General features: G+C 42.8%; 1 protein-coding gene across 4 annotated transcripts in view; it reads right to left on the bottom strand.

The window, feature by feature from the left end:
- Window positions 1–8,006, bottom strand: part of FYN (FYN proto-oncogene, Src family tyrosine kinase) — a 199,821-nt gene extending 191,815 nt beyond the window's left edge. For 2 of the 4 annotated variants that reach the window (XM_074368474.1, XM_074368472.1), the window contains exon 1: window positions 7,525–8,004. The gene's annotated coding sequence lies outside the window, so the exon portion shown is untranslated. Of the gene's footprint in view, window positions 1–7,524 lie in introns of all 4 variants that reach the window. The other 2 variants (XM_074368473.1, XM_074368471.1) reach the window with 2 other exon arrangements.
- Window positions 8,007–17,124: the final 9,118 nt, after the last annotated feature.

Here is a 17,124-nt window from a genome sequence, read left to right as displayed (position 1 = left end):
AGCTGTGTGACAATGGGCAAGTTACTTTACCTGTCTCAGCCTCAACTTTCCCATTTGACCAATAGGGATGATAATGCCCGCCTCAAGGAGTTGTTATGATTAAGTAAATTAGTGTATGTAAAGCACCTCACAAGGCCTCCTGGGGGCTGAATAACTATGGCAGGCAAGCGTATTTTTCTAGTGTATCTGGGGAGGGGTGGGTGGGGGTGAGGTGCTATGTGCTTTTTCATACCATCACAGAGGGAAATACAGGCCAGAAATAAGGAGCCCTCAGAAAAGGCCTTCTGAATTGAAATATGTCATGGGGGAGGGGGAGACTTTCCCATACCTGATTTTTTTGCTCCCCAAAACTTACAGTTAACAGATGTTCAATACACATTTGCCCAAACCAGCTGGCGCTGCCTGAGGTCCCAGGTCTACAGGGGCGGAACAGGTGATGATCTCTGCACCCAAAGACCACCCGGTAACAGGTCCCAAGCCGGCTTCATGCCCTGCGTGAGCATAACGCAAGTCACTCTGGAAGCTGGCTGAGATCAATGGGGAAACATTCTTACCCAAATATTACAACAACTCCAAATCTTGCAAACGTTGTTAAAGTTTCATGAATCAGTAAGCACTATCTTTTCTTCCCACGTTTTTATTAGACCATAAATCCAGTTCAATTTATATCCTTCTAGGATTAGTGTGTTCTAATCAAGTGCAGAGTGCCACTTATTCCCAAGTTGTCTGTACTAAGGGTCACCCAAGTCCATTTGCATAATACTGTTCAGGCTTCTCATGTGTTTTAGTAGCTAAAAATTAGATTTTCTCAACTAGAAACACTGAAAAAAAATTATATTTCTCTAAATAATCCAAATCACCCTTTTCTTCATAGGAACCAAGTGCATTAAAGTCCTAACTTGTGGGGTTTTTTTTTTCCTACTCTGTAGTTTATTCTACCTTCAGAAAGTCATGATGACATTCTGAAGTCAAACTCCAGGGATTTACATTATAAATAGGTTAAAATTCTGGTTATCTGACTAAAACAAAGAAATTCCTTCTATAGGGCTAACTTCAAAGTGCTTTTATGTTTTCTACTCTCAAGAATAAAAAGGCTCTGCATTTCTTAAGAAGACTTGCTAAAAATGCTGTTTTCAGTCACACTACTTCAATTAATTTCCTATCTTTTCCAGTAATTCCTGATTCAGAACTGACAATCACCCAAATCTCTTTCCAAAATATTCAAAATGTCCTTCTATGTACACAATGTATCTTCATCCTCCCTTCCCTAAGGGATATATGTGTTAGATGTAATATGTATATACAGATATACACACATTATCAACAGCAGCAAACACATAGCTTTTCTGTATGGGGGTTACTATTCCAAGTGCTTTACATTTATTAACTCGCTGACTCCTCACAGCAAACCTTCAAGGTAGGAACTATTAACACCATTTTAATGGTGAAGAGGGGGAGGGTACAGCTCAGTGGTAGAGTACATGCCTAGCATGCTGCAGGTCCTGGGTTCAAACCCCAGTATCGCCATCAAAAACAAACAAACCTAAGCACACCCTCCCCCAACAACAACAGCAACAAAAGATAAAAGTTTAAAAATAAATAAATAAAGATGAAGAAAGGGAGGCACAGAGAGACTGAATAACTTGGCCCAGCTCACACAGCTGGAAGAGGTTGGGCCAAGATCATACCCTGAGTCCATGCTATTGACCACATCCCTCACCTGGGCTGAAAGGCTTGAAACATGGCTCTCAGTGGTGACTCTGCCACCTTGGACAAGTCACCTAGCCACTCTGGGCCTCATTTTTCCTCATAAGTAAAAAGGACCTGCTGGGCCACACGATCTCTAAGTCCCCTATGGTTGTATGTCCTGTGGGTTTTGCTATATATTTCTACCTTGGTCTGGAGAGCAGGTGAGTGTTAGATTCCTACCCTCATGCTCCTCTGGTGGGGTGCTAAATCCAACTGCACTTTTCATTCTTAATCTTGCTTAACCTCTGGGGCATAGCCCTCCCCTCCTGGGGATCAGGGTCCCCTCTCTCCCAGGGCCCACCCAATATTCTGGGTGTACCTCTCCCACTCAGGGCCTGGGGTTCCCTTCCTCCTCTGCTCCCTGGCTCTTCCTCAGCCTTGTCTGCTCGCTCTACTCTCCACTTTTCCTGAGTGATATTGCCGGTATCCATGGCTCTGAGTATTTTGCAATGTGCTGCTAACAGATGTATATTTGAGTCCTACTGCTCACTCCAGATCCATCTGTTCAACTGCCTACAAGATACCTGGACCATTGTGGTATGTATACAGAATGGAATACTACTTGGCCACAAAAAAGAATAAAATAATGCATTTGCAGCAACATGGATGGACCTAGAGATCGTCATACTAAGTGAAGCAAGCCAGAGCAAAATACCATATGATATCACTTATACGCAGAACCTTAAAAAAATGACACAAATGAACTTGTTTACAAAACTGACTCACAGACATAGAAAACAAACTTACAGTCACCAGGGGGGGAAAGGAGAGGAGGTGAAGGCATAAATTGGGAATTTCAGATTTGTAGATACTAATTGCTATACATAAAACAAACAACAAGGTCCTACTATATAGCACAGGGAACTATATTCAATACCTTGTAAGAGCTGGTAATGAGAAAGAATATGAAAAGGAATACACACACACACACACACACACACAACTGAATCACTATGCCGTAAACCAGGAATTAACACAACATTGTAAATTGACTTCTTCAATTAAAAAAAAAAAAAAGATACCATGACTGGAAAGTTCAAAGTGTCTGTGATAAAGTCATCACTTAAACACTGCCTCTCTGACTGTATAGTATTGTTTGTCTGCATGCCTCTCTCCACCCACTGCTCAAGGACCCCTCCTGTCCCCATCCCCCAATATACTGCCTCACCCTCTCTTGTTCTGTCTCTTTTGCTCCATCCCCACTTCCATGCAGCCCCTCATCAATGACTCTTCTGAGTTTCCATAACTACCTTCCCTGAATTGGTCTTGACCATCTCTGGTCAAGAGCCCACACTTTACAAAACACAAATCAGATCAAAGCAATTATGACAGTGGTCAGAGATTTCCTTGTGCAGTTCCTTGGGACAGGATTACACTTCTTCGTTCCTGAAGCATCTAGCTCATAGTCTGGCAACTGGTAGATACAGCGAATGAATGCAGCTGGATGAGTGAGTGTGCAGGACAATTCACAAACTCTTACAGGGACCTATCTGTGGACCACAGCAGGACCCACTTAAAATAAAGGCTCACAGAGAGTAAAAGTATTTCTAGTATCAACATACTTTTGATTTCCTATTTTTTAATTTTTTATTTCTTAAGTGAGCAATAAATGAGAGTCTAAATGTAGGATGGAGATAGGAATGGACATTTTATTTTTTTATTTAAATATAAAGTTATATTTCCCAATAACCAAAAGTATCAACTTCCAGTGCATTTATGTCACCCTCCCTTACAGCATGTAACACATTTTACTTAATGTCATCATTATTTCCATATGAGGTATTTTGCATATTGCTTCAAGGCGAAGAGCAAGGGCTTTGAAATCAAACTAATTGGGCCTGAATCCTGACTCTACCACTTACCAGCTACGTATGATCTTCAGTTACTTACTTAACCTCCCTCGCTTCATCTTCCCATCTGTAAAATGGGGATTATAAGTGAAACCACCTCAGATCATTATTGTTTTTCAATTGAACTAAAGTTGATTTACAATATTATATTAGTTTCAGGTGCCAATATGATTAATATTAGAACTTAAAATACTGCTTGACACATACATGCTCAATCAAAAGTAGCTGTTATGTACTATTTTTATCTCTCCTAGTAGACTGAGCTCTTAAACAGTGAGGACAGCAGAAGTATTCATTTTCCTGATCCTATCTTCCCGTGCCTTGCACACAATAACATACTGGGCTAATGTTTGCAGAACAGATGAATATAATGAACTGTTTATAGCAAAAATATGTGCATTACTAAGTATGATGACTAGTACGGATAGAACTGCTCCAACAACTTGGAGGCGTGTGGAGGACAGGGACCATCCAGAGCACTAGCAGTTCACCCTGTTCCTGGGGGTCTGGGAGCTCACTCAACTCCATGGAAGATTCAGGGCTCAGTCATCAACTCAGGACAGCTGTGGGATGGAGGGCACCCAGGCGGGACTGAAGAGCTGGGAAGGCGGGGGGCTCCTTTCCCATGAGCCTGGCCTGGGGCAGTAAGTTTCTTCTCTGGAGTCTGCTTAATTTCCTCTCCCAATTAGAGAAGGTAGGACTGTGATTTCTGAAGACCCTCCTAGCCCTTGGGGAGTCTATAAAATCAGCAGATAAAAATCTAGGCCAACAAATGTGCTACTGGAGAGCCATTATCAAAGTCAGGACAGGAGCCAGGAGATCACTGTATTACAGGGGATTACTGGGTGGAAACTGGCCACTGCACCCAACAGAAAGCAACAGTTTGGGAAACGTGTTTAAAATGAAAAGACTCTGAATTTATAAAATCAAAAGAATGAAAGCAACAATGGGTATAGGCTCTAGGTTTCCATTTAATTCTCAACAGCCTATAAACTCCTTGAGGGCAATGACTATGCCTTGGGTGGTAGCATATGACAAAGCTGCAGGCCAAAAATACATTTCTTCTTGACCTTTTTTCTGGTCACATGGCTAAACTATATTTCCCAGACTTTTTTGCATGTACTTTTTTGTGGCCATGTAACTAGCCCTCAAGTAAAGGATGTAAGTGGAGAGATGGGTGTCATTTCCCAACCAAGGCATTTAAAAAGGGGGTGCTTCCCCTCCACTCCCCCTCTTTTGTCCTTCTGCCAGCTGAAAGCAGGTTACAGTGGAGCCCTATGGGATGGTGGAGCTTGGGGTCCAGAGTCACTGCATGAAGGAAAGCCACCCACTGACCAGAAATACCCATTTTGGACTATTATATGTGGAATAATAAACATCTATTGCTTTTGAGCCATTGTTTTTGCAGGCCTATTTGTTATAGCTGCTAACATTAGCCTAATTGATCCAGGTGCCTAGCACATACCAAAGACATAATTCACATTTGTTGAAACAAGCAAAATAAGACCAGGTTCCTTCTTTCAACATGCTGATCAACTAATGATGGAAACAGACACATGCCAAACATAATGCCAGCTGCTGAAGTGTGAAAACAAAATTGGAGGCATGGTGATTTGTTTGAAGGGAGAAGGATGGAGAAAGCATCCCAGAGTAAAAGACTTGAGTTGGGCCCTCAAGGTTTAACAGGAACCAAGCAAATCAGATGGAGTTGGAGATTCCAGACCCAGGAGAAAGTATGGAGTAAAGGTATAGAAAGCAGAGTATGTGTTTGTTCACATTCAACCTTATCATTCTCTTGAACTCAGTCAACAGAGTGTGAGTTTATTGTGCACTGACTTTCCTTCCTGGGTCTGGCATCAAACAACGCTTTATTTTTTACAGTACACTCATTAATCCTATTGCTTTTTTTTAAATATAAAAAGTTCCAAGATGAATGTCCTTCGAAAGTGGAGAAGTAAATGTTTAATGAACCATAACAACCCTTCTAATAAAATTCTTGAAGAACAAACTTGAGACAGTTCTATTACTTATAATAGTCAAAGAGCCATGCTCTTAGGAATCAGTGGGTTCAACCTAAGTTTTGACATTATTGATTAAGCATGTAATAGTCACTAGCTTACAAAATGGAACATTAAGCCCCCAGATTTACATTAACATTTCCTCCTTAAGAGGATCATCAAGCAGATGGTTTAAGAGTTCAGTTTAAAGACTCTCTACATCCTTTGCTCATAGCGAAGTGCCTCCAAAACCTGAGAGAGTTAACAAAACCACTTCCTCCAAAAATCTGAGTCCCTTCATCTGAAAGTACAGTACCCATGGGACCGGGACTTGGGAAAGAGAGTACAAAGGGTGGAAAGTACTGCAGTCACTTGGTGGTGAGAGGAAGGATGTGGGCGTCTGAAGGCTACCCTGAAGCAGGGAAGAGAGTCTCCAGTGGTCTTCCAAATGCCATTTTAATGCTGTGTCAGCAATGTCCCCAGGAACTTTTTAAAATATAAGGGTAAAACAACAATCACTGGACAGACAAGACTTCATTTCAAAAGACTTCAGTACTCCTTAAACTTGAAAAAGGAAGCAAGTCAGGCTGCCTCACCCCATCAAACACCAATTTAACTCTCTTTCAGAAACAAAATTCTTCTGCCCCCTCACCAATGTATCCTACCCCCGAAAGTGAAAGGGGGTTAAAAGTGGGCGGAGGGGGTGTGCTACCTTGAAAGTAAAGCAACTCTTAACACGGCTTAAGTCATTTCCCCCCTACATCTAAGAAATACTGCAGCTGCCAGTCAACACTACCGGTCCATGAATACAGCAAAATGCCAGCACCTGCCACCCTGCATCTGGGGCCTTTTATTTTTTGGTAAATGTGGCAGGAAAGACTTTCAGAGAGAAGATCAACTGCTTTATCTGAGAGAAAGGGAAGCCCCAGGGAAGAGAAAGAAGAAGCATCGCACCCATCCTTGGGTACTTTGTGCGTCTCCTCTCTGTGCACTGAAAGGACTCTTTGTGTCACAAACACACACACACACACACACACCCGGCGAGTCTGTGTGATTTACTCGGGGGAGGAGGGGCAAGAAGGGTGATTTTATTATCCCTTTTCTCACTCAGTCCCAGCAAATCTCCGCCTGGGCCCTAGCTCGGTGGCCTCTTTCTGGCTCAGTCCCCTCCGCCTGTGGCCGCAGAGATAAGAGAGGGGAGGCGACCAAACAAAAACAGTCATCGATCTAAAGAAGTAGAGGGGAAATCCAGCGAGCAAGGAAGGGAGGGGAAAGGAGCCTGCGGGAGCAGAAGGGGTGGGGGTGGGGGGTCAGAGGAAGAGGAGCGAAGGCCCCAGCACAGGGGACTGAGGAAGGGTGGGTGGTGGCACAGGAAGAGTGGAAGGGAGGATGGGGGAAGTGCAAGGGAGGTGCCAGAAATAGGCAGGAGGATGCGGCGGGGAAGGCGACGGCCGCAGGAGGAGGAGGCCGAGAGGTGGAGGAGTGGGGCAAGCGTGGGGTGGGGTGGGGAGGGAAGCAGCACGGGGCATCAATTATTAAGTGATTACATCATCCCCGACATTAAAACAACACACACAGCCCGGGTCCCCGCGGGGGGCCCCGAAAGGAGGGCGGGGGCGGAGTCTGGGCCAGCCTCTCCCCCAAGCCAATTTGTCTTCACACCCCGCGCCCGCTCGCGGGCTAGGAAATGGGCCCCCCATCCCTGCGCTACCTCTGGGCCGCACCCCGTGAAGGTGTCCTCCGGCACGACCACGGGAAGACTCCGAGCGGGGCCAATTCCCCGGTAGCCCCGCGGGCGCCAGGGAGACGGTGGTGGCCAAGAGACTGCAGCGCCGGGCCCCGCGGCGGGGGCGGCGCTTCGCGGGGGCGCCGGCGACCGGCATCTCTGCAGCATCCCCGCGGCCCCACGTCGCATCCCTGCCGCTTACCTGCGCTGCGCTCAGGCTCCGGAGCCCATTCACATGGTCCTCCTCCGGCGCGGCCGAAGTGGCTCCGGTGGCTCCTCAGCGGGCCCGGGAGCCGGTGGGCCTCCAGAGAGTGCCCAGGGGGCGGCGCCGGGTGTCGCCGACCCGGCGGCCGGATCCCTCCCAGGCGCGGGCGGCGGCCGCCGGGCGGTGCGGAGCGGGCGGCGGCTTTGTGTGCGCCCGGGGAGCCCTCGGTGCGTCGGATGAAGCGCCGCGCGCCCGAACTGCGGTGGACGCGCGGCTCCGAGGGCAGCCTCGCCTCTGGTCTCGCGGCCGGCTGGCGGGCGGGTCTCGGCGGCCTTCAGCTCGCGGCGACCCCTCCTCCTCTCCCGCGGCAGCCCCCTCCCCACAGGCTCCGCTCCTGACAGATGGCGCAACTGCAACGACGCGCCGCCGCTGCCGCGGCTGCTCACAGCTACTCGCGCTGATGCTCCAGCCCCTTCAGCCCCTGCAGGGAGTGAGGAGGGGGCGGGACGCACCGCGAGAGTGGCAGGCCCTCCTGCCCTATCAACGGGCCCCTCGGGAGCTGTGGGCGACGACCATTGGTGACTGGGGCGGGGCGGGGCGGCGATGGGTGGGGTCACCGAGTGGGTTGAGCTTTACTGAGGCATCGGGCATCCTGGCGTGCGTGCAGTGTAGGCTGTGAGAGGGGATGCGAGGTTGGAGGAGTTGTGTATGTGCATTTTAATGGTTTATGTGGACTTGTGAGATTGTGGGTCAAGTCGGAGGAAGAAGGGAGAGTGTGAGCTGCAGTTTCTGCTTTGCGGAAGGTTGCAGCTGTCACTGCAGGAGGGCATCTGCCATTCCCTCAAAACCATAGGAACCTGCCTCTGGAAAGGGCTATTTTGCCTTTCTGATGTCTTTTCATTTGAAGGTGGGAGGATAAATTGGAAAAGTGTTAGGGTGATGAAAGAGTTTTCTCTAATCAAACCGAAGAGTACGGAGCAAGTAGAATCCCCTCACAGAAACCTGGAAAAGCTAAGAGAACCCTGGAAATGCACATTTAATATTATTAATAATTATAAAGAGGAGGAGGAAAAGACAAGGAAGGGGAGGAGATAGGGAAAATTAAGATTAATTTTTCCGTCGTTGTACATATACATATTCAAGCAAAAGTCTTGCGGAATTATTACTGAAATGCGGGTGGAGAGAGCAGGCGGCGACTAAGGAATCTGCAATCACAAAGTACAGATTTGTTTGTATAGTTTTTTCCAAAATCATGTTCAATTGTAGCCGTTGGTTGTCTTTGGTTTCTTGTGACATTCAGCCTTCTTATGTTTTCTTTTGCCTTCACTGAGTCTGAGCTTTTGCTCAGACTTTCCATGGTGAAATGATAGCTGGTTTAGTATACAGTTGGGAGTGCATCAGTCTTTATTTCCTATCCAACTTTTGTATGGCAGGATGTAACTTCATTAACACACACACACACACACACACACACACACACACACACACACACACACACACACACACACACACACACACTTTGGTTTCCTGATTTTCTTTATAGGTAATTCCTGTTTACTGAAAGTTCTGCTTTAAGGCATGCTTAGATTCATTCTCCTTAATGATTTTGGCAAGAATCCTACCCTGCCCCCTCAGCAAATCTAATGTTCTGAAAAATATAAGTGAATTGGCTTCTACTTCTATGCCACAAATCTATAATATTACCTTTCCTGCCCACTAATTTTTTAACTGTAGTTTTAAAATATCAATTTGCTGACTTTTTTTCTTTTTGGTGCACAGTACATTTTAAAGTTGCTAGCATTTATTAAACAATCCCTATGCTATGGATGAGGAAACTGAGGACAAGAAAAGTTAATAAATAAACTCAAAGTGATAGTATAGGGTGGTTACTTTTTTTTTCTTCCTTAAATAAAATGTTAAGTGAAATAATGTTTAAATTTTGTGTTGGTAATTCATTCCATAGTCCCAAGAAATGGAACCCATGACTAGGACTAGAAGATTTCCATTACAAGACAACACTAACTTCATCTAGCCAGGAATTGTTTATCTTCGTCAGTACTAGCCTGCCATGGCTGTTCTAGGTTTATTTGAATTGGAATGGAGAGGCAAGCTTAAGGTATATCAGAATTACTAGAAGGGACTTGTTAGAATACAGATTGGTGGCCCCAACCCCCAGAGGTTCTGATTCAGTAAACTTGGAATGGAGTCCAAGAATTCACAATTCTAACAGTTGCAGATGATGCTGATGCTCCTGGTCTGGGTAACAGACCTTGAAAACCACTGGTCTAGAACCAGTCTGTCCAATGTGGTAGCCACTAGCCACACATGGCTATTAAGTACTGGAAATGTACTTGAGTACTTGAAATGTAGCTAGTGCCAATTGAGATGCGCTGTAAATGTAAAAGACATATTGGATTTCAAAGATTTAGCATGAAAAAAAGGAAATGTAAAAACATCGAATTGATTTTTATATTAATTAGCATGTTAAGATGATACTAGTCTGAATATATTGTGCTAAATAAAATATAATATTAAAATTAATTTCACCTAGTTCTTTTAACTTGTAATATAGCTACTGGAGAATTTAAAATAGCATATGTGACTCACATTATATTTCTATTGGACAGACTGATCTAGGGTTGTTTCTGATTCCAGCTCCATGGTGCACACTGTTGAGAGCAACTTGGTAAGGCAAATAACTTATTTCTTCTGGTCCTTAGTGTTCTCTTACGTAAACCGGGGACATCATAAAACTGATCTCAGTAAAAACTAAGTGGACATGGAATCAGTTTTTGTGTATCTTCCTCCTTTTTAAAGATAAACTGTCATGTACTCTCAGAAAAACCACTCAAGATAGAGACTTCCTTGGAATTCCATGTGAGATTCAATTTATCTTATATGAAATCTGGAGTAGGTGGGGTAAGTCACCTCATTGTTTATGGTTTCTTCAAGAGGAGTCACTTTTTAGCATCTGTAACTCTAATAGCTTCTTGATCTAATTAGTGGGAAAAAAGAAGAGACAATGCAATTAAAATGACAGATTAACCTGCTCCCATCAAGACTTCATCCTGCTTTTGTAACTCTTTCCTTGCCTACATTTTTATCTGCTGCCCTTCCTAAATGAGGATTTAAATGGATTTGTCCTCCTAGGAGGATTTGCTAATGGTCTGAAGAAGTATATAGAGTCCTGTAAAGATCTGGATGCCAGTCCCCATTTTCATCTGCTGTGCAAATCTCTACATAGACCACAGGCTTCCTTATAGCCCCTAGCTGCCCCTAGCTGTCCCTAGGCTGCCTGAAATAAGTCATATTGTCCTCTATGACCCCAATTTTGTTTTCTTATGGACAGCTTATAATGTACCAACTAGAATGTGGGCATTGTTCCAGAATTCTCTTCGATTTGACTGCTACAGTTTTTATTTTTCTCTTTCTTTCACTTTGAAGTTTCCTATTTCTATCTGGGCTTTCTTTATTTTGTCTCACCTGAATTTCTTATTCTCTTGCTTTTAAAGTAACATTTTCCTTATTTTCAATTTTATTAAAATAGTTTCCTGCTTTACTATTACATTTCAGTTTTAATCTTTTCTTACATGTCAATTCAACAGCAACACATATAACAAAGATAAGAATCCTTAACACAGAGTGCTTACAAATCAGCAAGAAAATAAACACGAACACTCCAATTGAAAAACACATGCAAAGGAAACGCATCCCAAAATGGCCAGTAAATGAGATTTTAACTTTACTTATAACCAAAGCAATGCAAAGACATAGTTTTGTCAACTACCTAGTTAGCCAAAGACATACAAGGATGTAGAGAAGTGGATACCCCTACTCTGCTAGTGGGAGTGTTAATTGGTTTATCACTTCCGGAGGACAACTTAGTAGTAACATTTATGAAACACCCTTTAAAAAGTATACGCCTTTGACCCAGCAAGTCTACTTCTGGGAGAAAATGGAACAAGTTTGCAAAAATATACACATGACATGAGTAATTGGAACATTGCTTATAGTGAAAAATTGAGAAAAGTCTGTTAATAAGGGATTTGGTGTGTAAATTCTGCTGTATCTATAATAGAATACTACATAGCCATAAAAACGATGATGATGCTATTTATTTATTTATGTGGAAAGATTTTCTCAATAAAATGTTAAGGGAAAAAAGTGAGCAACAAATTGGTATGTATGTGTATATATGTATGCATGCTTATACATGTATATTCCATTATTTTAAAATGTAGTTGTATACGAAAATTTTCATAGAAAGAAAAGTGAGCAAAAATGTTAACAGTGATTTTCCCCAAGTTATCAGATTATAGGTCATTTTAATTATTTTTCTTTTCTTAATTTTCTGAACTTTTTCCATTGGGCACTTATTATTTGTTAACAGAAGAAACAATAAAACTTTTAAAACTTTGTTCTTTCTTTTCTACTTTAATTTTCCCTTTTCTCTTCTTCCTCCTCTTCTCTGCTCTTTTTCCTCTCTTTTGAAGAATCCTTGTCACAGGGATGGTGTCCAAAAGAGCCTTCCTGCCAGGGCTGGGAGGGTTGGAGGCCTTCTGCTCCCATCCTCCCACCACTATTCTTCTAGCTTCTGGTGGACCTCTCAGGAGTTATAAGAATGGTTCTCAAAAAACTTTACTCTGAAAGCAGGAGACTTCTGGGAAACTGGTCCCAGGGCTAACCTCTCTGTACCCGGCACACCTGGTTTATTGTGAAACTCTTGCTTCTGACATCTTGTGGCAAGTCCTAATAAAAAGAGCTACATGTTTTAAAATCCACAATGTTCAGAACATACCCAGTAGATTTAGGGTCTATTGGGTCCACAGCATGCCATGAGCCAGCAGGAGATGGTCCTGGGAAAATCTCATGTGCAAAGGTACCTCCAGATAATACCCTAGCCTGAGCTCAGGAGGGGCTGGCAGCAGGTGGTGTTAAGTCTGCCTCTGGAAGAGGCCCAGCCCAACTTCTGAAGCTGGGATTCTGGCACTACTTTTATAGCAGCTCTCTCTTGTTAAATTTTGTCCAAACTGGACAATTGCTCCTCCTGGCAGGGCCACAGCAGAGGCTTCTTGGTATGTGTCTCTTGAGCCCCCTTCCCTCTTAAAAAGGTGGAGACTCGGCTGAATAAACAGGCATTATTATGAGGAAGGCCTTAGAGCCCAGATCCATGGACCTCTGGCTGAGTGCTCTTAGCATATCAGAGTCATTACTGGGAGAGCTGGGCCTGTTGGAAAGGATTGGATCTATAGAGGAAAAGAGGCCATAACCCAACCAGACCAAAAGGAGGGTGGGAAGGGTGGTGGTAATTGAAGATGGTCTTCTTTGATTCTTTGCCTCCCTCCCTGGAGGAAGCCTAGATTATCATCTGGTATGGTTGAAACATCTGGGAATGGGACTTAGTAACCTTGAAGGTCTAGATGGAAACACATCCAATTCCACATAGTTATCTTCCAACAGATCTCCTACAGGAACCTTGGTAGGAGTCTAACAAGGGAGGCTCTCTTGTCATAAGATGGCCTGTTCCTTTCTGTTACATCCTAACTCACTGTAACTCCCACTCTGCCCCTTTCTTTACTACTCACTCTTAATCTATTTCCTGGCTCTATTCTGTGAAGTGTTGGTGTTTGAGGCTTCTCTTGTGTGGCTGAGCCAAGAAAGCCCCAACCTGATGTAGATAATTGGATCAGAAGCCCTCAGACTTCCCTGTTTGCAGGCGTAGGTTGGTTAGGCCTGATCTTTAGTTGAGCTGAGCCTGACTTGCCATCCCTGGGAAGACACTCAAGAGCTACATACTGAGGCCCACAGGTTCTGTGTGTGTGTGTGTGTGTGTGTGTGTGTGTGTGTGTGTGTGTGTGTGTGTGTGTGTGTGTGTGTGTGTTTGACTGGTAGAGCTCCTAGAGTGTGCCCTTGAGATTCAGATTTTTTTTTTCTGGTCACAGCCTGTTGTCATTTCAAAGAAAAGAAGATAATACCTCAGCTTTCTAATTACTCTAGTGATCTACATCTGTATGAGAAATGGATTTTATAACATTTATCTTGCCACTTTCAAGAATTCAAATATTCTATCTGTCAGGTTGTCAAGGGAAAAAATGAACAGAAGAGAAAGAAAATTATTATATCAGTCAAGGTTCTTGGTTGCAAGCATTAGAAACTATGTCTAATTTAAGCAGAGAAAGAATTTATTAGAAGGATATTGGAGTGCTCGTCGAATCAATTAGAATATTTGAGAACTAGGCTCAGAAAACAAGCAGGAATCAGGAATCACCACCCAGGGGCACATCTAAGGACTGGTTAGGATGATTTGGTGGGGCCCTCACACTACCAAATACTTCTGCCACTACTGGAGATGGATTCTAAGCTGTCTCTTCATTCCCCTCGCAGTTGCTGAAGATTTAAATTCCTGGCTGGCAGCATTAAGTAGGCTGGCCATACAGTAGCTGTCAGGGGGGCATGGGGACATATGGCAGAGGAAGGGGTGGGGTATCTGGCTTTCTTTAGCTTCTGTGGAAAATGGTGAGATCTTGCCCCCAACCAATTTATATAATAGGACTCTTCCCAAAATAAGGAGGTGGAATGCTGGACCAGAATTTTTAAAATGACAAATGCCCCTGCAGTTGATCATCCATACCTCAAGTTTCCATGATTGAGTGTTGCTTTGCATTTAACAGGAATTTCTTCCTTTCCAGTCAAGAGTCTGCTCTCTGGCAAGAGGATGACAGGGTAGGTCCCTCCAGCAAGGTACACAGTATCTTCTAGAACCAAATGTCTCACATGAATACTCCTTTAATTTTCATTTTTCCCACATTTGCCATGGGAGAGTTTTGCCTCTGAGAGTGACAGATTTGTGACTGGTATTATAAAGATGCGAAGCATCTGAGGAATGGGAAGATTGATAGAATTTTTACCCTGGTTCCGATCCTGAGAGCCAGCATTAGAGGCTCTGTCAGCCTTAGCTCTTTCCTTTTTATTATCATCCTTCATGTAGAAGACATTCTTGTAGTGGTTCCCCAGATCACAATGACTCCCACTTTCTGGGAATAGCTCCCCAAATCCAGAGGTGGGCTTCTAGAGACCATGTCTACATGAAGAGACACTGCAACACCCCAGCCTAGCCATAGGCAAATGATCAGGGGTAGACATTTATCCAATAACGAGCCAAGTGTTACTTACTGAGGGTTTGAAAACTGGATCAGAGATACAGACCTGGGTGTATTAGTCAGGAAAAAATAACTGCTATAACAAACAATCCCTGAAGCTGTGGCATTACATAACAAAAATTTACTTCTCTCTCAGGTCACAGTTCAGTTGGGCTTTTGTTGGGCAACTTTTCACCAAGGAATTCAGGGACCCAGGCTCCCCTCAACCATGATTTCACTAGATTCTCTTCATATCACTGGGAAACAAGGGAAGAGAGAGAATTCCATGGCAGGTTTTAGGAGTCAGACCTAAAAATGACATGTATTATTTCTGCTCACATTCTATTGGCCAGAAATAATCACATGGCCACACCTATACGTAAAGGAGCTGGGAAATGTAGTCCTGGCAGAAGAGGAAATGGTTTTGGTGAGTCTCTAGCCAGCGTGCTGTGTTGGGAGATGGTAAAACTGGCAGTGCTCTGGGGAGATGAGCTACAAAGTCTCGCTGCTGAGGCTCCTTCAGCATTTGGCTTCTTCTCTTCATCTAACTTGGTTAGTCAACTTCTTCCTGAACTCACTAAGATATTTCAGTATCTGTCCAATACATAACTTCTTAAGTTCAAGCCAGATATATTCACATGTGTCCAAAATGGTGTATGGATAAGGACAACAATTTCAGCATTTTTATAATCATGACAGATTGGAAACATCTTAAATGTCTGTCAATAGGTAACCAAGTTGAATAAATTAAGGTACTTGCAATAGACTCAATTCTTTCGAACCTGGTAAAAAGTGTTTATTTCCCCCCTCATTTTCCACTTTAGCAAACCTGACCCAGAATCTGCCTTCATTAATCTGGGGAAAATAGGAAGTAGGAGAAGAATAAGGAGGACTGAAGAATTTTCAACGTATATCCATGCAGAATAAAACTTGAAGTTTTCTGGAAAATGAAAAATTGCATCGAGGATCCCTCAAGGAAGAAGTCTTGCTCTTAACATCCTATCAACAGATATGGATGCTAACTTAAAATTGATGCTATCTGACACGTGCCCTGGCAAAACCATCTCTTGTCCTCCTCGTATCTGGCTTGATGTTGAAGACTGCTAGGTTATAAAACTACCAAAATAAAATGCTGGCCAAGTTAGCAAAGCAACCCCCAAAATGAATTTTAGAGGAAGACAGCTGCTCTTACTTCCAAATTTTAAAATCACCTTAAATTTTTGTATTTTGTGTCTATGTGAAAACACCTGGGTCTGTCAGAACCAATAATAAGAAATAGTTTCATGGGGTGTGTGAATTTCACAAGCATGAGTATGGGAACCCAGATCCCTGTTACATTTTACAGGTTTAATTTTTCTAGCTTATAAATCAAGGCAACTGCCCCCCAGATTTTGGAGGTCCCATCCCAATGTGAAGGAAAAATGCTTCTTCATATAACATAGAATCAAAAGTCCAATGAACATAAAGTAGCCCGAGGAGATCTTAAATAGGCTTAAATTATTAATGAGTTTATAAAAATTACTATTTTAAACCAAGAGAATCAAGTTTACTAGGAATGGTTTATTGAAAAATCAGATAATATTTCATACTGAGGTAAAACTGAAATTTTTTTCCATCCTGCATTCAATTTATCATTTATTTTAATTCACTTTAATTTATTATTTACTTTACTGAATTGCCTTTGGATAAACTGTATGCATCCCCCCAAACAATCCCTCTCATATACTCTCTCAACAGAAAGAGAAACATTCTATTTCTACTCAAATATGAAATTAGACATTCCTTTCACCACTAATATTTAGCACTGTTCCAAAAATTCTAGTAAATGCAATCAAACAACATGAAGGAGCTCAATGTATAAATAATGAAAAGGAGACAAAATTCTTATTATTTCCTGTTGATGTGATTGTCTACCTGGAAAAATGAAGAGAATAAATTGAAACAATATTAAAACTAATAAATGAATTCAGTAAGGAAGTCAGTTGCTAAAGATCATCAAGTTAGATTCTAAAAACAGTGAATGAGGTGAAAGTTGTGCACGTCCAGAATCACCCTTGAAAATTCTCCAAATTGCCCCTAAAATACTGTATGTGTGGGGGTTGCGTATACAACTCTATACACTGTTTCTGCATAGATGTATTATATATATTGTAATTTGTAGCACATTAGAGTGTATATGTAAAGCAATTTAACAATACTAATGTTTTCATGGCAAAACTTGTGTTTGACTGTATCATTATATGCATATATGATACATCTCTGCCATAGACAAAAAAATCAATAACTTTTTTATATTGCTGGTTAGAAATTATAATTTTTATAAGTCTCCTTTGTCATAGCAACCAAAAATAAGCAGGGGTTATGTCTTGGTTTGGGTTCCCTTCAAAGCTGACCTTGACACAAGGATGAATGTTAGAGTTATTTTTTCAAGAGTGATCGCAGGAACCCAGTCTGGGAA

The sequence above is a fragment of the Camelus bactrianus genome, chromosome 8, assembly GCF_048773025.1.
Source record: "Camelus bactrianus isolate YW-2024 breed Bactrian camel chromosome 8, ASM4877302v1, whole genome shotgun sequence".
Taxonomy (NCBI): Eukaryota; Metazoa; Chordata; class Mammalia; order Artiodactyla; family Camelidae; genus Camelus; species Camelus bactrianus.
The sequence above is the reverse complement of the archived record's forward strand: the minus strand, read 5'-3'. Positions and strand labels throughout refer to the sequence as shown.